This window comes from Ambystoma mexicanum, chromosome 13, assembly GCF_040938575.1.
Source record: "Ambystoma mexicanum isolate Mex_15411 chromosome 13, UKY_AmexF1_1, whole genome shotgun sequence".
Taxonomy (NCBI): domain Eukaryota; kingdom Metazoa; phylum Chordata; class Amphibia; order Caudata; family Ambystomatidae; genus Ambystoma; species Ambystoma mexicanum.
This window is the reverse complement of record NC_090938.1, coordinates 790,079,666-790,100,312: the sequence shown is the minus strand read 5'-3', so window position 1 is coordinate 790,100,312 and position 20,647 is coordinate 790,079,666. Positions and strand designations below refer to the sequence as shown.

General features: G+C 57.3%; 1 protein-coding gene across 1 annotated transcript in view; it reads right to left on the bottom strand.

The window, feature by feature from the left end:
- The window catches only part of LOC138521977 (decapping and exoribonuclease protein-like), a 263,723-nt gene extending 249,809 nt beyond the window's left edge, over positions 1-13,914 (bottom strand). The window contains exon 1 of the mRNA XM_069635170.1: positions 13,815-13,914. The gene's annotated coding sequence lies outside the window, so the exon portion shown is untranslated. The remainder of the gene's footprint in view (positions 1-13,814) is intronic.
- Between the last annotated feature and the right edge of the window lie 6,733 nt (positions 13,915-20,647).

Here is a 20,647-nt window from a genome sequence, read left to right as displayed (position 1 = left end):
CATCCCCATCCTGATCCCCAGACCCGTCACCCCCTCATGGGCCAGCCCTCTCATCTTGCATGACTCTATATGCTTCATTCACTGACCCCCGCTCAGACCCATCTTTAGCTCTGGAACCTTCACCCCCTCATGGGCCAGCCCTCTCATCCTGCATGACTCTACTTCATTCAATGACCTCCGACCCGTCCCCATCCTCCAGTCCCAGAACCTTCACCCCGTCATGGCCAGCCCTCTTACCCTGAATGACTCTATCTGCTTCATTCACTGACCCCCGCCCAACCCCATCCTCCAGTCCTGGACCCTTCACCGCCTCATAGGCCAGCCCTCTCAACCTGCATGACTCTATCTGCTTCATTCACTGACCCCCGCCCATCCCCATCCTCCAGCCCTGGACCCTTCGCCACCAAAGGGGACAGCCCTCTTATCCTGCATGACTCTATGTGCTTCATTCACTGACCCCCGCCCATCCCCATCCTCAGCCCCGGACCCTTCACCGTCTCATGGGCCAGCCCTCTCATCCTGCATGACTCTATCTGCTTCATTCACAGACCCCACCCATCCCCATCCTCAGCCGCGGATCTTTCATCTTGGCCATCCCCATCCTCAGACCCAGACCCTTCACCCCCTCCTGGGTCAGCCTTCTAATCCTGCATGACTCTATCTGCTTCATTCACTGACCCCCGCCCATCCCCATCCTCAGCCCTGGACCATTCATCCCGGCCATCCCCATCCTCAGCCCCAGACCCTTCATGCCGGCCATCCCTATCCACCAGACCCGAATGCCTCACCGCCTCATGGGCCAGCCCTCTCACCCTGCATGACTCTATCTGCTTCATTCACTGACCCCCGCCCATCCCCATCCTCAGCCCCAGACCCATCACCCCCTCTTTGGCCAGCCCTCTCATCCTGCATGACTCTATCTGCTTCATTCCCTGACCCCCGGCCAACCCCATCCTCAGCCCGGACCCTTCACCGCCTCATGGGCCATCCCTCTCATCCTGCATGACTCTATCTGCTTCATTCACTGACCCCCGGCCATCCCCATCCTCAGCCCGGACCCTTCACCGCCTCATGGGCCAGCTGTCTCATCCTGCATGACTCTATCTGCTTCATTCACTGACCCCCACCCATCCCCATCCTCCAGCCCCAGACCCTTCACCCCCACATGGGCCAGCCCTCTCATTCTGCATGACTTTATCCACTTCATTCATTGACTCCCACCCATCCCCATCCTCCAGCCCCAGACCCTTCACCCCTCATGGGACAGCCCTCTCATCCTGCATGACTCTATCTGCATCATTCACTGACCACCGCCCATCCCCATCCTCAACCCCAGACCATTCATCTTCTCATGGGCCAGCCCTCTTACACTGCATGACTCTATCTTCTTCATTCATTGGTCCCCGCCCATCCCCATCCTCCAGCCCCAGACCCTTCACCCCCTCATGGGCCAGCCCTCTTATCCTGCATGACTCTTTGTGCTTCATTCACTGACTCCCACCCATCCCCATCCTTAGCCCTGGACCCTTCATGCTAGCCATCCCCATCCTGAGCCCCAGACCCGTCACCCCCTCATGGGCCAGCCCTCTCATCTTGCCTGGCTCTATCTGCTTCATTCACTGACCCCCGCTCATTCCCATCTTTAGCTCTGGAACCTTCACCCCCTCATGGGCCAGCCCTCTCATCCTGCATGACTCTATCTACTTCATTCAATGACCTCCGACCCGTCCCCATCCTCCAGTCCCGGACCCTTCACCCCGTCATGGCCAGCCCTCTTACCCTGCATGACTCTATCTGCTTCATTCTCTGACCCTCGCCCATCCTCATCCTTAGCCCTAAACCCTTCACCCCCTCATCGACCAGCCCTCTCATCCTGCATGACTCTATCTGCTTCATTCACTGACCCCCGCCCAACCCCATCCTCCAGTCCCGGACCCTTCACCGCCTCATGGGCCAGCCCTCTCAACCTGCATGACTCTATCTGCTTCATTCACTGACCCCCCGCCCATCCCCATTCTCCAGCCCTGGACCCTTCACCACCGAAGGCGCCAGCCCTCTTATCCTGCATGACTCTATGTGCTTCATTCACTGACCCCCGCCCATCCCCATCCTCAGCTCCGGACCCTTCACCCCCTCGTGGGCCAGCCCTCTTATCCTGCAAGACTCTATTTGCTTCATTCACTGAACCTGCCCATCCTCATCCTCATCCCCGGACCCTTCACCCCCTCATGGGCCAGCCCTCTTACCCTGCATGACTCTGTCTGCTTCATTCACTGACCCCGCCCATCCCCATCCTCAGCCCCGGACCCCTCATCCCAGCCATCCCCATCCTGAGCCCCAGACCCGTCACCCCCTCATGGGCCAGCCCTCTCATCCTGCATGACTCTATCTGATTCATTCACTGACACCCGCCCATCCCCATCCTCAGGCTCCGGACCGGTCACCCCCTCACGGGCCAGTGCTCTCATCCTCCATGACTCTATCTGCTTTATTCACTGACCCCCACCCATCCCCATCATCCAGCCCCGGACCCTTCACCCACTCATGGGCCAGCCCACTCATCCTGCATGACTTTATCTTCTTCCTTCACTGACTCCCGGCCATCCCCATCCTCAGCCCCGGACCCTTCAACCCCTCATGGGCCAGCCCTCTTACCCTGCATGACTCTATCTGCTTCATTCCCTGACCTCCAGCCATCCCCATCCTCAGCCCCGGCCCCTTCACCGCCTCATGGACCAGCCCTCTCATCCTGCATGACTCTATCTGCTTCATTCACTGACCCCCGCCCATCCCCATCCTCAGCCCCAGACCCATCACCCCCTCTTTGGCCTGCCCTCTCATCCTGCATGACTCTATCTGTTCATTCACTGGCCCCCGCCCATCCCCATCCTCAGTCCCAGACCCATCACCCCCTCATGGGCCAGCCCTCTTACCCTCCAAGACTCTATCTGCTTCATTCACTGATGCCCGGCCATCCCCATTCTCAGCCCCGGACCCATCACCCCCCCTCTCATTGTGCATGACGCTATCTGCTTCATTCACTGGCACCCGCCCATCCCCATCCTCAGCCCCAGACCCATCCCCCCCTCATGGGCCAGCCCTCTAACCCTGCATGACTCTATGTGCTTCATTCAGTGACCCCCGCCCATCCCATCCTCAGCCCCGGACCCTTCATCCCAGCCATCCCCATCCTGAACCCCAGACCCATTACCCCCTCACCGGCCAGCCCTCTCATCCTGCATGACTATATCTACTTCATTCACTGACCCCCGCCCATCCCCATCCTCCAGTCCTGGACCCATCCCCCCCTCATAGGCCAGACCTCTTACTCTGCATGACTCTATCTGCATCATTCACTGACCCCGCCCATCCCCATTCTCAGCCCCGGACACTTCACACCCTCATGGGCTAGCCCACTCATCCTGCATGACTCTATCTGCTTCATTCACTGACCCCCACCCATCCCCGTCCTCCAGCCCCAGACCGTTCACCCCATCATGGGCCAGCCCTCTCAACCTGCATGACTCTATCTGCTTCATTCACTGACCCCCGCCCATCCCCATCCTCCAGCCCCAGACCCTTCATCCCAGCCATCCCTATCTACCAGCCCCGGACCCTTCACCCCCTCATGGGCCAGCCCTCTCATCTTGTATGACTCTACTTCATTCACTGACCCCCGCCCATCCCATTACTCCAGCCCCAGACCCTTCACCCCCTCATGGGCCAGCCCTCTTATCCTGCATGACTCTATCTGCTTCATTCACTGACCCCCGCCCATCCCCATCCTCCAGCCCCAGACCCTTCACCCCCTCATGGGTCAGCCCTCTCATCAAGCATGACTCTATCTGCTTCATTCACTGACACCCGCCCATCCTCATTCTCAGCCCCAGACCCTTAATCCCGTCCATCCCCATTCTCAGACCCCAGACCATTCACCCCCTCATGGGCCACCCCTCTCATCCTGAATGACTCTATCTTTTTCATTCACTGACACCTGGCCATCCCCATCCTCAGCCCCAGACCCTTTGTGCCGGCCATCCCTATCCACCACACCCGTACGCTTCACCGCCTCATGGGCCAGCCCTCTCATCTTGCATGACCCTATCTGCTTCATTCACTGACCCCGGGCCATCCCCATCCTCCACCCACGGACCCTTCACCCCCTCATGGGCCATCCCTCTTACCCTGCATGACTCTGTCTGCTTCATTCAGAGACCCCCACTCATCCCCATCCTCAGCCTCGGACCCTTCACCCTCTCATGGGCTAGCCCTCTCATCTTGCATGACTGTATCTGCTTCATTCACTGCTCCCCGCCCATCCTCATCCTCAGCCCAGACCCTTCATGCTGCCCATCCCCATCCGTAGGCCAGGACCCTTCACCCCCTCATGGGTCAGCCCTGTCATCCTGTACGACTCTATCTGCTTTATCCACTGACCCCCGCCCATCCCCATCCTCCAGTCCCAGACCCTTCACCCCTCATGGGCCAGCCCTCTCATCCTTCATGACTGTATCTGCTTCATTCACTGCTCCCCGCCCATCCCCATCCTCAGCCCCAGTCCCTTCATGCTGCCCATCCCCATCCGTAGGCCAGGACCCTTCACCCCCTCATGGGTCAGCCCTGTCATCCTGTATGACTCTATTTTCTTCATTCACTGACGCCCGTCCATCCCAATCCTCCAGTCCCGGACCCTTCACCCCCTCATGGGTCAGCCCTGTCATCCTGCATGACTCTATCTGCTTCATTCACTGACCCCCGCCCATCCCCATCCTCCGGTCCTTCTGAACCTGCACATTTTCATTCTCTCTCCGTCCTCACCCTCACTCCATGTGTTCCAGCCCTATCCCTCCCACAGCACCATCCTCTATCCCCATAACCCCAGTCCTTCACACCTCTGACACCCACCTTTTTATCCCCCAGGCCCCTCCCGCTTATCCCTCCATTCTCTCAGCCCACAAGACATTAACTCTCATACTTCATCCTTCAGCCAAGTGACCCTCGAACCCTGATTCTCCAGCCAGATGACCGCAGCCCCTCATCCATAGACCCTTGATCATGGCGATTCATCTTCCAGCCCCCTGGCTCCCGCCCTCCATCTTCTAGCTCCTGGTTCCCGCCCTCCATCTTCTAGCCCCATGGCTCCCGCCCTCCATCTTCTAGCGCCCTGGCTCCCGCCCTCCATCTTCCAGCCCCCTGGCTCCCGCCCTCCATCTTCTAGCTCCTGGCTCCTGCCCTTCATCTTCCAGCCCCCTGGCTCCCGCCCTCCATCTTCCAGTCCCCTGGCTCCTGACCTCCATCTTCTAGCCCCCTGGCTCCCGCCCTCTATCTTCCAGTCCCCTGGCTCCAGCCCCCCATCTTCTAGCCCCCTGGCTCCTGCCCTCCATCTTCTAGCCCCCTGGTTCCCGCCCTCCATCTTCCAGCCCCCTGGCTCCCACCCTCCATCTTCTAGCCCCCTGGCTCCCGCCCTCCATCTTCTAGCGCCCTGGCACCCGCCCTCCATCTTCTTCTAGCCCCCTGGCTCCCGCCTCCATCTTCTAGCCCCCTGGCTCCTGCCCTCCGTCTGCCAGTCCCCTGGCTCCAGCCCTCCATCTTCTAGCCCCTTGGCTCCGCCCTACATCTTCTAGCCCCCTGGCTCCCGCACTCCATCTTCTAGCCCCCTGGCTCCCGCCCTCCATCTTCTAGCCCCCTGGCTCCCACCCTCCATCTTCCAGTCCCCAGACTCCCGCCCTCATTCTTCTTCAAGCCCCCTAACCCCCGCCCTCCATCTTCTAGCCCCCTGGCTCCCGTCCTCCATCTTCAGCCCCCTGGCTCCCGCCCTCCATCTTCTAGCCCCCTGGCTTCTGCCCTCCATCTTCTAGCCCCTGCCTCCAGCCCTCCATCTTCTAGCCCCCTGGCTCCCGCCCTCCATCTTCCAGGCCCCTGGCTCCCGCCCTCCATCTTCTAGCCCGCTGGCTCCCGCCCTCCATCTTCTAGCCCCCTTGCTCCCGCCCTCCATCTTCTAGCCCCCTGGTTCCCACCCTCCATCTTCCAGCCCTCTGGCTTCCGCCCTCCATCTTCTAGCCTCCTGGCTCCCACCCTCCATCTTCTAGCCCCCTGGCTCCTGCCCTCCATCTTCTAGCCCCCTGGCTCCCACCCTCCATCTTCTTCTAGCCCCCTGGCTCCCGCCTCCATTTTCTAGCCCCCTGGCTCCCGCCCTTCATCTGCTAGCCACCTGGCTCCCGCCCTCCATCTTCTAGCCCCCTGGCTCCCGCACTCCATCTTCTAGCCACCTGGCTCCCACCCTCCATTTTCTAGCCCCCTGGCTCCTGCCCTCCATTTTCTAGCCCCCTGGCTCCCGCCCTCTGTCTTCCAGTCCCCTGGCTCCCGCCTTCATTCTTCTTCTAGCCCTCTGGCCCCCGCCCTCCATCTTCTAGCCCCCTGGCTTACGGCCTCCATCTTCTAGCCCCCTGGCTCCCGCTCTCCATCTTCTAGCCCCCTGGCTTCCGCCCTCCATATTCTAGCCCCCTCGCTCCAGCCCTCCATCTTCTAGCCCCCTGACTCCCGCCCTCCATCTTCCAGTCCCCTGGCTCCCACCCTCCATCTTCTAGCCCCCTGGCTCCCGCCCTCCATCTTCTAGCCCCCTGGCTCTGGCCCTCCATCTTCTTCTAGTCCCCTGGCTCTCGCCCTCCATCTTCTAGCCCCCTGGTTCCCGCCCTCCAATATCTACCCCCCTGGCTTGCGTCCTCCATCTTCTAGCCCCCTGGCTCCCGCCCTCCAATTTCCAGTCCCCTGGCTCCCGCCCTCCATCTCCTAGCCCCCTGGCTCCCGCCCTCCATCTTCCAGCCCCCTGGCTCCCACCCTCCATCTTCTTCTAGCCCCCTGGCTCCCGCCCTCCATCTTCCAGCACCCCCGCTCCCGCCTTCCATCTTCTAGCCCCCTGGTTCCCACCCTCCATCTGCCAGCCCCCTGGCTCCCGCCCTCCATCTTCCAGCCCCCTGGCTCCCGCCCTCCATCTTCCAGCCCCCTGGCTCCCGCCCTCCATCTTCTAGCCCCCTTGCTCCCACCCTCCATCTTCTAGCTTCCTGGCTCCCACCCTCCATCTTCCAGTCCTTCTGAACCTGCACATTTTCATTCTCTCACCGTCCTCACCCTCACTCCATGTGTTCCAGCCCTATCCCTCCCACAGCACCATCCTCTATCCCCATAACCCCAATCCTTCACGCCTCTGACACCCACTTCTTTATCCATCAGCCCCCTCCCGCTTATCCCTCCATTCTCTCAGTCCACAAGACATTGACTCTCATACTTCATCCTTCAGCCAAGTGACCCTCGAGCCCTGATTCTCCAGCCAGATGAACGCAGCCCCTCATCCATAGACCCTTTATCACGGCGATAAATCTTCCAGCTCCCTGGCTCCCGCCCTCCATCTTCTAGCTCCTGGCTCACACCCTCCATCTTCTAGCCCTCTGGCTCCCGCCCTCCATCTTCCAGTCCCATGGCTCCCGCCCTCCATCTTCTAGCCCCATGGCTCCCGCCCTCCATCTTCTAGTCCCATGTCTCCCGCCCTCCATCTTCCAGTCCCCTGGCTCCTGCCCTCCATCTTCTAGCCCTCTGGCTCCCGCCCTCCATCTTCTAGCCTCCTGGCTCCCGCCCTCCATCTTCTAGCACCCTGGTTCCCACCCTCCATCTTCCAGCCCCCTGACTCCCGCCCTCCATCTTCTAGCCTCCTGGCTCTCACGCTCCATCTTCTAGTCCCCTGGCTCCCGCCCTCCATTTTCTAGCCCCCTGGCTCCCGCCTCCATTTTCTAGCCCCCTGGCTCCCGCCCTCCATCTTCCAGTCCCCTGGCTCCCGCCCTCCATCTTCTAGCCCCCTGGCTCCCTCCTTCTTCTAGCCCCCTGGCTCCCACCCTCCATCTTCTTCTAGGCCCCTGGCTCCCACCTCCATTTTCTAGCCCCATGGCTCCCGCCCTCCATCTTCCAGTCCCCTGGCTCCCGCCCTCCATCTTCTAGCCCCCTGGCCCCCGCCCTCCATCTTCTAGCCCCCTGGCTTCCACCCTCCATCTACTAGCCCCCTGGCTCCAGCCCTCCATCTTCTAGCCCCCTGGCTCCCGCCCCCCATCTTCCAGTCCCCTGGCTCCGGCCCTCCATCTTCTAGCCCCCTGGCTCCCGCCCTCCATCTTCTAGCCCCCTGTCTCCGCCCCTACATCTTCTTCTAGCCCCCTGGCTCCCGCCCTCCATCTTCTAGCCCCCTGCCTCCCGCCCTCCATCTTCTACCCACCAGGCTCCCGGCCTCCATCGTCTAGCCGCCTGGCTCCCATCCTCCATCTTCTAGCCCCCTGGCTCCCGCCCTCCAATTTCCAGTCCCCTGGCTCCCGCCCTCCATCTCCTAGCCCCCTGGCTCCCGCCCTCCATCTTCTAGCCCCCTGGCTCCCACCCTCCATCTTCTTCTAGCCCCCTGGCTCCAGCCCTCCATCTTCCAGCACCCAAGCTCCCATCTTCCATCTTCTAGCCCCCTGGTTACCACCCTCCATCTTCCAGCCCCCGGGCTCCTGCCCTCCATCTTCCAGCCCCATGGCTCCCGCCCTCCATCTTCTAGCCCCCTGGCTCCCGCCCTCCATCTTCCAGCCCCCTGGCTCCCACCCTCCACCTTACAGCCCCCTGGTTCCCGCCCTCCATCTTCTAGCCCCCTGGTTACCACCCTCCATCTTCCAGCCCCCGGGCTCCTGCCCTCCATCTTCCAGCCCCATGGCTCCCGCCCTCCATCTTCTAGCCCCCTGGTTACCACCCTCCATCTTCCAGCCCCCGGGCTCCTGCCCTCCATCTTTCAGCCCCATGGCTCCCGCCGTCCATCTTCTAGCCCCCTGGCTCCCGCCCTCCATCTTCCAGCACCCCGGCTCCCGCCCTCCATCTTCTAGCTCCCTGGTTACCACCCTCCATCTTCCAGCCCCCGGGCTCCTGCCCTCCATCTTCCAGCCCCATGGCTCCCGCCCTCCATCTTCTAGCCCCCTGGCTCCCGCCCTCCATCTTCCAGCCCCCTGGCTCCCGCCCTCCATCTTCCAGCCCCCTGGTTCCCGCCCTCCATCTTCTAACCCCTGACTCCTGCCTTCCATCTTCTAGGCCCCTGGCTCCCCCCCTCCATCTTCTCGCCCCCTGGCTCCCACCCTCCAATTTCCAGCCCCCTGGTTTCCGCCCTCCTTCTTCTAGCCCCCTGGCTCCCACCCTCCATCTTCTTCTAGGCCCCTGGCTCCGGCCTCCATTTTCTAGCCCCCTGGCTCCCGCCCTCCATCTTCCAGTCCCCTGGCTCCCGCCCTCCATCTTCTAGCCCCCTGGCTCCCGCCCTCCATCTTTTAGCCCCCTGGCTCCCACCCTCCATCTTCTAGCCCCCTGGCTCCCGCACTCCATCTTCTAGCCCCCTGGATCCTGCACTCCATCTTCCAGTCCCCCGACTCCCGCCCTCATTCTTCTTCTAGCCCCCTAACCCCGCCCTCCATCTTCTAGCCCCCTGGCTCCCGTCCTCCATCTTCTAGCCCCCTGGCTCCCGCCCTCCATATTCTCGCCCCCTGGCTTCCGTCCTCCATCTTCTAGCCCCCTGGCTCCCGCCCTCCATCTTCCAGCCCCCTGGCTCCCACCCTCCACCTTCCAGCCCCCTGGTTCCCGCCCTCCATCTTCTAGCCCCCTGGTTACCACCCTCCATCTTCCAGCCCCCGGGCTCCTGCCCTCCATCTTCCAGCCCCATGGCTCCCGCCCTCCATCTTCTAGCCCCCTGGCTTCCACCCTCCATCTACAAGCCCCCTGGCTCCAGCCCTCCATCTTCTAGCCCCCTGGCTCCCGCCCTCCATCTTCCAGTCCCCTGGCTCTGGCCCTCCATCTTCTAGCCCCCTGGCTCCCGCCCTCCATCTTCTTGCTCCTGGCTCCCGCCCTCCATCTTCCAGTCCCCTGGCTCCTGACCTCCATCTTCTAGCATCTGGCTCCCGCCCTCCATCTTCCAGTCCCTTGGCTCCAGCCCTCCATCTTCCAGCCCCCTGGCTCCTGCCCTCCATCTTCTTGCCCCCTGATTCCCGCCCTCCATCTTCCAGACCCCTGGCTCCCACCCTCCATCTTCAAGCCCCCTGGCTCCCGCCCTCCATCTTCTAGCCCCCTGGTTCCCGCCCTCCATCTTCTTCTAGCCCCCTGGGTCCCGCCTCCATCTTCTAGCCCCCTGGCTCCTGCCCTCCATCTTCCAATCCTCTGGCTCCCACCCTCCATCTTCTAGCCCCTTGGCTCCGCCCTCCATCTTCTAGCCCCCTGGCTCCCGCCCTCCATCTTCTAGCCCCCTGGCTCCCGCCCTCCATCTTCTAGCCCCCTGCCTCCCGCCCTCCATCTTCTAGCCCCCTTGCTCCTGCCCTCCATCTTCAAGCCCCCTGGCTCCCCCCCTCCGTCTTCCAGTCCCCAGACTCCCGCCCTCATTCTTCTTCTAGCCCCCTATCCCCCGCCCTCCATCTTCTAGCCCCCTGGCTCCCGGCCTCCATCTTCTAGCCCCCTGGCTCTCACCCTCCATCTTCTAGCCCCCTGGCTTCCGCCCTCCATCTTCTAGCCCCCTGGCTCCAGCCCTCCATCTTCTAGCCCCCTGGCTCCCGCCCTCCATCTTCCAGTCCCCTGGCTCCTGCCCTCCATCTTCTAGCCCTCTGGCTCCCGCCCTCCATCTTCTAGCCTCCTGGCTCTCGCCCTCCATCTTCTAGCCCCCTGGTTCCCACCCTCCATCTTCCAGCCCCCTGACTCCCGCCCTCCATCTTCTAGCCTCCTGGCTCTCACGCTCCATCTTCTAGTCCCCTGGCTCCCGCCCTCCATCTTCCAGTCCCCTGGCTCCCGCCCTCCATCTTCTAGCCCCCTGGCTCCCTCCTTCTTCTAGCCCCCTGGCTCCCACCCTCCATCTTCCAGCCCCCTGACTCCCGCCCTCCATCTTCTAGCCTCCTGGCTCTCACGCTCCATCTTCTAGTCCCCTGGCTCCCGCCCTCCATTTTCTAGCCCCCTGGCTCCCGCCTCCATTTTCTAGCCCCCTGGCTCCCGCCCTCCATTGTCTAGCCCCCTGGCTCCCGCCCTCCATCTTCCAGTCCCCTGGCTCCCGCCCTCCATCTTCTAGCCCCCTGGCCCCCGCCCTCCATCTTCTAGCCCCCTGGCTTCCACCCTCCATCTACTAGCCCCCTGGCTCCAGCCCTCCATCTTCTAGCCCCCTAGCTCCCGCCCTCCATCTTCCAGTCCCCTGGCTCCGGCCCTCCATCTTCTAGCCCCCTGGCTCCCGCCCTCCATCTTCTAGCCCCCTGTCTCCGCCCCTACATCTTCTTCTAGCCCCATGGCTCCCGCCCTCCATCTTCTAGCCCCCTGGCTCCCGCCCTCCATCTTCTACCCACCTGGCTCCCGTCCTCCATCGTCTAGCCGCCTGGCTCCCATCCTCCATCTTCTAGCCTCCTGGCTCCCGCCCTCCAATTTCCAGTCCCCTGGCTCCCGCCCTCCATCTCCTAGCCCCCTGGCTCCCGCCCTCCATCTTCTAGCCCCCTGGCTCCCACCCTCCATCTTCTTCTAGCCCCCTGGCTCCTGACCTCCATCTTCAAGCCCCCTGGCTCCCGCCCTCCGTCTTCCAGCCCCCTGCCTCCCGCCCTCCATCTTCTAGCCCCCTGGCTCCTGACCTCCATCTTCAAGCCCCCTGGCTCCTGACCTCCATCTTCTAGCCCCCCGCCTCCCACCCTCCATCTTCTAGCCCCCTGGCTCCTGACCTCCATCTTCTAGCCCCCTGGCTCCCGCCCTCCATCTTCTAGCCCCCTTGCTCCTGCCCTCCATCTTCAAGCCCCCTGGCTCCCCCCCTCCGTCTTCCAGTCCCCAGGCTCCCGCCCTCATTCTTCTTCTAGCCCCCTGGCCCCCGCCCTCCATCTTCTAGCCCCCTGGCTTCCATCTTCCATCTTCTAGCCCCCTGGCCCCCGCCCTCCATCTTCTAGCCCCCTGGCTTCCGTCTTCCATCTTCTAGCCCCCTTGCCCCCGCCCTCCATCTTCTAGCCCCCTGGCTTCCGCCCTCCATCTTCTAGCCCCCTGGCTCCAGCCCTCCATCTTCTAGCCCCCTGGCTCCCGCACTCCATCTTCCAGCCCCCTGGCTCCCACCCTCCATCTTCCAGCCCCCTGCCTCCCGCCCTCCATCTTCTAGCCCCCCGGCTCCCACCCTCCATCTTCTAGCCCCCTGGCTCCTGACCGCCATCTTCAAGCCCCCTGGCTCCCGCCCTCCGTCTTCCAGCCCCCTGCCTCCTGACCTCCATCTTCAAGCCCCCTGGCTCCTGACCTCCATCTTCTAGCCCCCTGGCTCCCGCCCTCCATCTTCTAGCCCCCTGGCTCCCACCCTCTATCTTCTAGCCCCCTGGCTCCCGTCCTCCATCTTCTAGCCCCCTGGATCCTGCCCTCCATCTTCTAGCCCCCTGGCTCCCACCCTCCGTCTTCCAGTCCCCAGGCTCCCGCCCTCATTCTTCTTCTAGCCCCCTGGCCCCCGCCCTCCATCTTCTAGCCCCCTGGCTTCCGTCTTCCATCTTCTAGCCCCCTGGCCCCCGCCCTCCATCTTCTAGCCCCCTGGCTTCCACCCTCCATCTTCTAGCCCCCTGGCTCCAGCCCTCCATCTTCTAGCCACCTGGCTCCCGCCCTCCCATCTTCTAGCCCCCTGGCTCCTGACCTCCATCTTCAAGCCCCCTGGCTCCCGCCCTCCGTCTTCCAGTCCCCCGACTCCCGCCCTCCATCTCCTAGCCCTCAGGTCCAACCCTCTTAATCTGTCTACCCTCTGGTCACCACGGGTGCATCCTCCAGACCTCTCAACCACACACCCTCAAACCTTCTTTGTCATCTGCTCTCTGAACCCCCTCCCCACACACTTTATCCTCCTGCTCCCACAACGCCAGCCGATCGTCGCCCAGTTGCCCTGCCCCACCCTTCACCTCCAAGGCCTCAACATTCACCCTCAAGCCCCCTCAACTTCTAAGTCTTTCGCTGCCATGTCCCTGGTCCCAGGCTGCATTCTTTGATCATCTGACCCCGGCCCCTCTCCTTCACCCCCTAGGAACCATTTACCCTTCATTCAGATGACCCCAATACTCTCTTATTCTTCCACCCCCTGACCCCATCTTCCAGCCCCTTGGGGTCCGCCCCTCTGACACTCACCATTCCACTCTAGCCCTTTGCACGCCCCACCCCTTCACTCTCCAGACTCTCCCTAAACACGGAGCCACGTGATCATCATCTTCCTGCCCCGACCCCATTTACCCCCAAGCCCCAGCCTCTTTAAGCACTTTCATCCCTTAATCTTCCAGGTTTTGAACGCCCCCTTTTCACCCCCAGACTGGCACCCCACATCACCATATCCCAACCGTGCATTCTCCAGACGCCCTCAATTTTTCTCCCAGCGCCTTGAACTCCACCCTCAAGCCGCTGACACCCCCCTTTCTCCAATGTGTTTGACCCTTTATCCTCTAGCTCGTTGACCCTCCCACTTCTTGACCCTTGGCATTTTGACCCCCAGACATGAACCCTTCAGCCCCTGGTCTACCCACCCGGGCCCTTCAGCTTCCTGACCCTCAACTCTTTGATCTCTTCACTGGCCGCCCCCCGCACCCGGACCACTCAACCCCTGATCCAGCTGCCCCTCAACTAATTATTATCATAAGCACTTTGGATTTAGGCGCTATATAAATAACACTTCATTAACTCTGAAGGAAGGCCTAGCTATTGTTTACTGCAGGGGAACCAGTGAAGGCCCCATCTCTGCCCCCCCAAAATAAAAAATAAAACCACTGACCAACAGGTGCAACATTAAGAAATCATTGACTGACCTGTGACTGTGGTGCAGCGATGGTCGGGACCCAGTGGGTAATGATGGAATCCTGAGTGGGGTTCACAGACAAAACTGCTGCGCCCCTCCCCAGCACGGGCGTCTTCCAGAAGAGTCCCCTCCCATCTGCCCGTGCCCCAGGGAGGCTTGCCAGGTGCCTAGGTTTCTGTTTCATTTCTCCTCTTCCCCTGGTGGTTGTGCAGCATTTCTCCACAGCCCCAGCGTGACAAGGGACAAATTCCAGGACAGTGAGCGGCTGTCAGTCCCCAGTTGTACAATAGGGGCGATGGCACGAGGTACCGTGCTGCGGCGGAGACATGAGTGGGTGCCATGTTCTCTACCTGAGGTGAGGGGTGGCGGAAGCGACCTCTGGGCCAGAAAGGTACGCGCTTGCAGGAGGGTTGGGGGCGGCATTGGGTGGCCCAGAGTTTAGGGCTATCCATGATTTCACTGGTGTGTGTCAGATTAAATAACCGCACACTGCCCTCCTGGCAGTTGTAGGAGGAGCTAGCGCAGCCCTGGCCCTAGTAATTTGTACCTGGGTGGGCCAGGTTTGCGATGAGGGGGGCCCAATCTTCATTGGCAGTGGGTGTAGGAGTACCCCAAACACATGTGACTAGATTTTCCAGATGCGTGATCCAGCAAAACATTTTCCCCCAGATCTGGACAAAAATGCATTTGCACCTGTTAGGACTGATTTTCTACCCTCTGGCCTGGTGGACACATGTATAGAAGGCCAACCTATATTGCGACAGGAACAACTCTGGGAAGCTGTAGCCAAACCAGTTCAGGTAGCGTTGACAGGCAGTCTAGGCCAAGATCTTCAGAGGTGGTGAGCTTGTAAAGGGTCCACAATGAGGTCACACAATGGGAATCGCAAATTACACTTGGGATGCATACAAATACAGTTATTTAATTATGGCCAAAACACACTATAGAAAAATGACTACAAGCAGGTAGACGTTTCACATACCACTATCAAACTAAATACATATATACATTCACTTGGTTGTAAGGCATAATACAAATCAAATACTCCTGCAAAGGAAAGGTTAGACAAGTATTATGCACAATAAGGTCCACAGAGATGATCCCTAGCTAAAATTGTCCAGCCCTAAGTTGCCTGTGGCCTTGTGCCCAATAGTTCAGGATACTGTTCCACAGAACTTAGGATGTAGGAAAAAATGCAGGTAGGGTCTCTGCACAGATGCACGGACAAAACTGCACAAATGAGATCATATACAGTTTATAGAAAGGAGAAGTGCCGGAAATATGATTGGGTGGGGTTTATGGGGGCGTGTTGGGGGAGGGGTGGTAATTGGTGGGCTGCGATGGGGTAGTCCCTCTTTTATGTTGTTGGTCGTCCCGGTTTTCCATTTTGTAAATCTGGTCACGTAGTATAAAAACAGTAGAGCGAAAGAGAAGCAAACAAAATACTGGGGCAACATCAATTTACCTATCTTCCCTCACCTTCCCATCTGCGCTCTCCTTTCTAGTCTATTCACTGCTCCTTCACCTTATGTTAAGATGGATTTCTGAACTCTGACCTGGTGGGCAGAGGTTCAGAAGGCCAGCCTAGTTTCTTGGAACAGGGAAACCTTCTGGACAAGCCAGACCAATCAAGGTAGCATTGGTGGCGGTCAAGACTAAGTATCAGGAGGGGCGAGAGTGATCGAAAGCCCACAATCATCACCTTCCTGCCCCCACCCCATTAACCCCCAGCCTCTTTAAGCACTTTCATCCCTTAATCTTCCAGGTTTTGAATGCCCCCTTTTCACCCCCAGACTGGCACCCCACATCACCATATCCCAACCGTGCATTCTCCAGTCGCCCTCAGATTTTCTCCCAGCGCCTTGAATTCCACCCTCAAGCCGCTGACACCACCCTTTCTTCAATTAGTTTGACCCTTTATCCTCTAGCTCGTTGACCCTCCCACTTCTTGACCCTTGGCATTTGACCCCAGACATGAACCCTTCAGCCCCTGGTCTACCCACCCGGGCCCTTCAGCTTCCTGACCCTCACCTCTTTGACCTCTTCACTGGCCGCCCCCCCCAGACCACTCAACCCCTGATCCAGCTGCCCCTCAACTCATTATTATCATAAGCACTTTGGATTAAGGCGCTATATAAATAACACATCATTAACTCCACCCTGGCAGAAAAAAACTCTCTGAAGGAAGGCCTAGCTATTTTTTACTGCAGGGGAACCAGTAAAGGCCCCATCTCTGCCCCCCAAAATGTTAGGCAGAATCCTATGCAGTTCACTTAGGGAGCACTACAGAAGATTAAGACTACAGGTATATGCAATAAATCCCCTTTGGTATTAGTCTGTACCACAAAGATTTAGTTGGTAGCTGTGGCTAAGCAGGCATTCTTATCTCAAGAGGGAGATGAGCAGTATTCAGGGTTTACACATTAGGACTACAGTACTATGGGACAAGGAAACACTGACCAAAGCTTTGTTTCAAAAAGAATATATATATTTAGTTCAACACACAAATCACTATTACTAAAGCAAGTTAAAACAGTCAAGAAAATTATAGACAACTCCCTATTTAAATTTCAGACAAGTTTGAGCAAGAGTGAAAACTGAGTAAAACGGAACAGTGTAAACCAAGCAGAAATGGCACTCTAACAATTTCTTCAGGGGGAGGGAAAGGACAAGTCATACAGGGTTAGACTCCTGAACACACCAGCAACACTTCCCAATTCGATCGTGAACAAGTTAGGCAAGCCAGTAGTTTAGCATCAGCAATACTTATGTGAAAACCGAGCAAAATGGCACTTCAACAATATATAAAAAGGGAAAGAAAGGTGGTTATAAGAGTTTAGGTGCACCAACACATTTCTTGATGAAAAGCAATCTAGAGAAGGCAGTTGTAACAGATTTAGCCAGAGTCAAGAGGCCTGTGCCAGAGTCAATGGTACAAGGCAAAGTGCCCAGGATCAAACAGTTCTAGTAGCTGCAGTCAAGTCTTTGTTTAACCATTTGAAAAGGCGGTTGCAGAATGTAAAAAGATAATGTTAGACGATAGGGGCGGCCAACCCAGAAGGTAAGTAAAGGATTTAAAACACCTTTAGCAGTACCCAACGAAACGGGAGGCCTGGCGGAACAATGTACCTTAAAAGTGGAAGAGGCTCCTGCGGTGGCGGTAGTTCCTGGCAGTTCCTGCAGTTTGGGAGATCCAGCAGAGGAAGAGAGGCTCTCGTCGTGGAGGAAGGTTCGAGTTACTGCACTGCCCAGGGATGAAGCCAGCCGCGGTGATGCCAAAACAGAATAAAAGGTACGCTCCTTTAAATCGCGGTCGTGGTGGACGGGTGCCTGGCTATCCGGTCTCCTAGTGCTTGGCACTGGCGATTCGACCAAGGCAGGTCCTGGAAGGCGATTGGCGAACTGGTTGGCCCCACCAGCTCAAGGGAAGAAGACTCTTGCAGGTGAAGATCTTCTCTAGTCGTTGGAGAAAAGTGGTGAGGATCTGCAGCAGGGCTTCGGCGGTGGTTCATTCATTGCAGATGTCTTCACCTTCTCTCCTCTTTGGGTTTCTTAGTCCCAGTGGTGACATCTTGTCCTCCAGTCCTCAGGTCCCTGCTTTTATGCAGAAAAACCCCCATTCATACAGCCTAGCTGTCACTCACACAGTGGGGTGGCTACCCTGGCTGGATAACCCCCCAGCCTATCAGGGCAGAGTGCGACTTGGGTTGCCTAGGTAACCCTTTCCAGGGTGCCTATTCTCCCTCCCACACATCCTGTCTACCCCAGACTCAGTGGCGCCGAGAGGAGGGCTTCTGTATAGAAGCCCGCCAAAAGGACGAACAAAGGATCCCCAACCTGGGTTAGGATTTCAGAGAAAGACACGAGAAAGAAATATCATCAAAGATCTGGCAATAAAAACCTACCAGAGTAAAGTTAATAATAAAATAAACCGGCGGTATGTTAGAGGCTGTCAGTAAAAGTGGTAGCCTCGAACAATTGGAAAATCCCATAGGAAAATATTTGCGGTCGAATATTTACGGTAGTAACCACTGCCACCAGCCAGAAACTTTGGAGAGAGGGACTGGACGGTACCCTCTCGAAAATAAACACCAGGGAAAAACTATTAACCCTTTCCAGTATCTCCATAGTAAGATGGTTTGTACTGGTTTTGTTCATAACTATTGACTAGTAAAGTCAATGGTAACTGTACATGCCCTGGGAGACAGTAGTCTGCCCCAGGGTATGGAGTCTATGTTTGGGGGTCGCTATGACACCCCTGTGTCACTGCACTGAGGGTGCTGTGTAACACACATGTAAAAAGATGATACCTATGAGGGTGAGAAAAACCCCATAGACCATAAGCCCCAGAATAGCCTAAAACACACATCAGCAATATGTCTAAGAGTGGGAAAAAGAGTCTCACTCTTAGCAGGAGAAATAAATAAACCCTTTAAATCCAGCAAAGCTGCTGGGGGACTCTATAGGTAAGGGAAATTAGCCTTAGAAGAGAATTCTCCCTAACACTGGCCCCCCAGACTAAGGGACAGGAGGATCTAATCCACTCCTGGATGAGTCTCTTACCTCTAGTTGGTTAACAACATCCTAGAGAGACCATCAGCATTTTGGTGGTGACATCCTGACCTGTGCTCAATGGTAAAATCAAACCCTTGGAGGCAGATTGACCATCTTAACAGTTTTGGGTTCTCCCCTTTCATTTGCATCAACCATCTCAAGGGTTGGTGGTCAGTCTGAATAATAAAAGTAGAACCATACAAGTATGGCCTAAACTTCTTCAGAGACCACACAATGGCAAAACATTCTCTCTCAATAGTTGCCCACCTTGTCTCAGGTTCCTTCAGTTTCCTACTGATGAAGCAAATGGGGTGTTCCCTACCTTTCTCATTCAGTTGACTAAGGACTGCACCTATACCTGTATTGGAAGCATCTGTTTGCACAATGAAGGGTTGGTGGTAGTCAGGAGCTCTTAGAACTGGAGCTTGACAAAGGGCTCTTCTCAGGCTTTCAAAGGCCTGATTGCATTCCTCATTCCATTTGACCTTTTTTGGGAATTTTGGAGAGGAGATTACATTCAGTGGAGAAGCTATGGTCCCATAGTTCTCAATGAAATTCCTGTAATACCCAGTGAGGCATAAGAAGGCTCTCACCTGGGTTTGAGTAGTAGGTGTTGTCCAATTTTGCACAGCTTCTATCTTGCTGGGCAATGGCCTTATTGCACCACCTCCTACCTCATGACCAAGGTAGACCACTTTACTCTGACCAATTTGACATTTGTTTGCCTTTATAGGCGGTCAAAATGTTCTTTCCGAGTAGGGCTGAACACTGCAATGTCATCCAAGTATGCCATGCAGAAGTCCTCCATCCCATTCAGAACCTGGTTAAACATCCTTTGGAATGTAGCAGGTGCATTCTTTAAGCCAAACGGCATAACCTTAAATTGGTATAAGCCAACTGGGGTGGAGAATGCAGTTTTCTCCTTGGCATGGTCTGTCAGGGCTATTTGCCAATAGCCTGACGTGAGATCAAATGTGCTGAGGAACCTGGCTGAACCAAGTCTATCCACCAGCTCATCTGTCCTTGGCAAAGGATGGGCATCAGTCTTAGTGACTGCATTTAGAGCTCTATAGTCCACACAGAATCTCAACTCCTTGGATCCTGCCTTTGGTACTAACACAACTGGGCTAGACCATGGATTAGTAGAGGGTTCTATTACCCCGAGATCAAGCATCTTGTTGACCTCTCCTTTGATGTGGGTTCTTATATTGTCTGACATTCTGTAACCCCTGCTTTTGACAGGTAAACAGTCACCAGTGGTTGATGTCATGCTGGCCCCAAGGGGTCAAGCCTGGTGAAAGTGAAAACAAGGGGGCAAATTGATTCAACAAAACCTTGCACTCCTCCTGTTGTTCAGAAGTCAGATTAGAAGAGAGATTAACTCCTTCTATTTTCTCATCTAAAGGTTCACCTCTGAGAAGGTCAGGCAGAGGTTCACTCTCCTCCTCTTGCGCTGAAGCTAGAAGCAAATCTCCCAGTTCTGGTCTCGAGACATAAGCTTTTAGACGGTTGGTGTGAAAGACTCTGGGAGCCTCCTTAGGATTGCCTAAGCCCACCAGATAGTTCACCTCTCCAAGTTTTCACACAATCTTGAAGGGTCCTGTCCACTTGTCCTGCAAGGCCCTCTGCCTTGTTGGCACCATAACAAGAACTAGCTGGTCTTGAGCGAACTCAACCATGTTGGCCTTCTGGTCATGTCAATGCTTAACCTGAGCCTGACCTGCTTTCAAGTTATCACTTGCCTCAGCCATCATGTGTGACATTCTCCTCCGGAGTCCTATCACATAGTCAGTCACTCTGACTGGCTTGGGGGAAGGAGCACTCTCCAACCCCTCCTTAATCAGGGCCAATGGACCCCTGACCGGATGGCCATGGAGAAGTTCAAAGGGACTGTAGCCCACTCCCTCCTGACGGACTTCTCTATATGCAAAGAGAAGGCATGGCAGTAGAAGATCCCACTTTCTTTTAAGGGGGTCTTCTAAAGCTCCTATCATGCTCTTCATGGTTCTGTTGAACCCCTCTACAAACCCATTTGTCTGAGGGTGGTATGTGGTGGAGAACTTGTAGTTAACTGCACAGTTTTTCCACATGGCCTTCATGTAGTGGGACATAGAATTTGACCCCCTGTCGGATATTACCTCCTTAGGAAACCCAACACTGGTAGAAATACCAAGGAGGGCCTTAGCCACAGCCTGAGCTGTAACAGTCCTCATAGGAATTGCTTCAGGGTACCTAGTAGCATGGTCTACTACAACAAGGATAAACCTGTTGTCTGAAGAGGTTGGAGGG